Raw genomic sequence first — 3,269 nt, forward strand, 5'->3', positions numbered from 1 at the left:
TGCTGAAGCGAGCTCTCACTCCGGCACAATCACCAGTCCCCACGACCCCTTCTGCCAACATTTATTCTAAGTCCCATGGCCAGACCAGCGCCTTTCTCAGGCTCGGCGGAGGAGTGCAATAGGTTCCTACTGCAATGCTCCCTATCGTTTGAGATGCAACCCCACCTGTTCCCTAACGAAAAATCCAAGATCGCCTATATTATCACTCATCTCCAGGGTAAAGCTCTACAATGGGCAGAAACAATCTGGGCTCAAGGCGGCAACATAATCCAGTCCTCCCAAGATTTTGTGCACCATTTCAGAGAAGTATTTGGAAAACCCGCCTATGATTCTTCCATCAGTGATCAATTGTATTGTTTACGTCAGAATACACTGTCGATCAAAGAGTATGCCCTGCAGTTTCGAACCCTCGCCGCAGCCAGCGGTTGGAACGAGTGCGCCCTCCTCACTGCATATCGTCAAGGGCTCGAACCTCACCTCCGCTTACAACTCGCTGCATTCGACGATTCCCTCGGCCTCGAAAGTCTCATTCAGCACTCCATTAGATGTTCCACCCGAATGAATACCTGTCTATCCGAAATAGCTGCTGATACCCGCCGAAACCCATTCCTTCTCCGCCCTGTCTACCAGCGGCCTCCAGAACCAGCCCAGGAGCCCATGCAGTTAGATAACTCACGTCTATCAACCCAAGAACGATCCAGACGTTATGCCCTCGGCCTGTGCCTGTACTGCGGAGAGAAGGGCCATCTTCGAGTCACCTGTCCAGTACGACCCCCTCGCCTGTTGGTGAGTGCAATTCAACCAAATGTACCAAACGATAAACCTCTGTCGGCAGAAGTGCTTCTTACAGGTGCCCCAAAGTGCCCCAATTTCTCTCTTCCAGTCATCGCCCTCCTCGACTCAGTGTCAGCAGGGAATTTTATCTCGGGCAGCCTCTGTCGTCAGCTCGGCCTCCACACCACAGCCACCCCGAGGAGCTATCAGATCCAGTCAGTGACCGGCACATCCATTAGCCGCAAGTACGTAAATAGATGGTCAGCTCCTGTACATTTAAAGGTTGGGTTGCTCCATGGGAAGTCGTGGCCTAATGGTTAGAGAGTCGGACTCATAATCGAAAGGTTGCGAGTTCGAGCCCCCGGCCGGCAGGAATTGTAGGTGGGGGGAGGGAATGTCCAGCGCTCTCTCCACCCTCAATACCACGACTGAGGTGCCCTTGAGCACCGAACCCCCAACTGCTGCCCACTGCTCCGGGTCAATACCACGACTGAGGTGCCCTTGAGCAAGGCACCGAACTCCCAACTGCTCCCCGGGCACCGCAGCATGGCTGCCCACTGCTCCGGGTGTGTGTTCACGGTGTGTGTGTGTGTGCGTGCATTTGTTCACTACTCACTGCGTGCATTTGTTCACTACTCACTGCTGTGTGTGTGCACTTGGATGAGCACCAATTTCGAGTATGGGTCACCATACTTGACAATACGTCACGACTAAGACATTAGACTACTGGTTCTGGAGGGCTCAACCGCCAACATAATCCTGGGCCGACCCTGGTTTAATCTCCATGAACCCATTCTCTCCTGGTGCACTGGGGAGGTTCTCAAATGGGGAGAGAGATGCCACCACAACGCACCGAAACCAGTACCCCTTCCTACTGACTCCCTCACACTCAACGCCACGTCCATAGAAAGTCCTCCCGAGAATTTATCCACTGACATTCCCACCTACTACAGTCAATTCTGTTTTCTGTCCCCAGAGAGCATCCCAGTTGCCTCCTCACCGGCCATGGGACTGCGCCATAGACCTCCTACAGGGTGAGCCAGTGCCCCGTGGCAAAATCTATCCTCTCTCCATCCCTGAGCAGAAGGCCATGGAGGAGTATATCGAGGAGGCACTTAAACAAGGCTACATCCATCCTTCTACGTCCCCTGCTTCCTCAAGTTTCTTCTTCGTACCCAAGAAGGACGGCGGATTAAAGCCATGTATTGATTACCGTGCCTTGAACAAGATAACAGTTAAGTTCCGTTACCCACTTCCCCTCGTCCCGGCGGCATTGGAACATCTTCGTGGAGCCACTGTGTTCACCAAGTTGGACCTCCGCAGCGCCTACAATCTCATCAGAATACGTGAGGGGGAGGAATGGAAGACGGCCTTTGTGACACCTACCGGCCGCTACGGATATCTCGTCATGCCCTATGGTCTTGTCAACGCCCCCTCCGTAATCCAAGATTTTATGCATGAGGTGCTCCGGGAGTTTCTCCATAGATCCGTGCTAGTGTATATTGATGATATACTCATCTAATCCCGGAGCATGGCCGAACATCGTCGCCACGTTGCAGAGGTCCTGCAATGCCTGAGGGAATTCCTCAAAGCTGAAAAGTGTTCATTCCATCTTCACTCAGTGCAGTTCCTTGGATACAACATCAGTAGCGGTGGCATCCAGATGGACAAGAGGAAGGTAAGGGCTATAAGAGAATGGCCCACTCCAGACACCATCAAGGGACACCAACGTTTCCTGGGGTTTGCTAATTTCTATCGCCGGTTCATTCAAGACTATAGTGCCATCACCAGCCCCTTAACTAACCTGCTCCGCAACAAGCCCAAGACCTTACATTGGACTCCAGCCGCCACCCAAGCCCTGCAACAGCTCAAGGAAGCTTTCACCAAGGCCCCTGTCCTTCTGCACCCCGACCCCAGGAAACCATTCGTCATTGAAGTTGACGCATCCACTTCTGGAGTGGGAGCCATTCTCTCCCAACAGCAGGGGACACCAGCCAGACTCCATCCATGCGCCTTCTACTCCCGTAAACTCAGCCCGGCGGAACGAAATGATGTGATATCGCAATAGGGATTTTGTTATATTTTGTTATAAAAAAGCTTAGTTTACCGCGGCAGCTGTCACGTGAAGACCTCCTCGTGTGAAGACCGAAGAGAGTAAAGACCTCCACAGGGACACCGGCAAAGGATAGAAGTATCGCTTTTTATTTCTCCTCTTTCCTACCAATACTTGTTTCACTTCTGTTTCGGTTTCTATAACCATTTCTTCTTACTATGTGTAAGTTGTGGGTTTTTTTAGCATGTTTGGCTGTGTTATTTTTAAGGATTACCGAAACTACTGTCGTTTGATTTGTATTTGTTATTTATTTTAATTTTAGTTAAATTATGTATGAACATATTATGTCTGTATAGGTCTTTTATTAAGTTTTAGTTTTATTTAATTTGAGTTATTTTAAAACTTAAACAAACTAAATGGAAATAATATATATATATATATA

The sequence above is a fragment of the Barbus barbus genome, assembly GCF_936440315.1.
Source record: "Barbus barbus genome assembly, chromosome: 35".
NCBI lineage: Eukaryota > Metazoa > Chordata > Actinopteri > Cypriniformes > Cyprinidae > Barbus > Barbus barbus.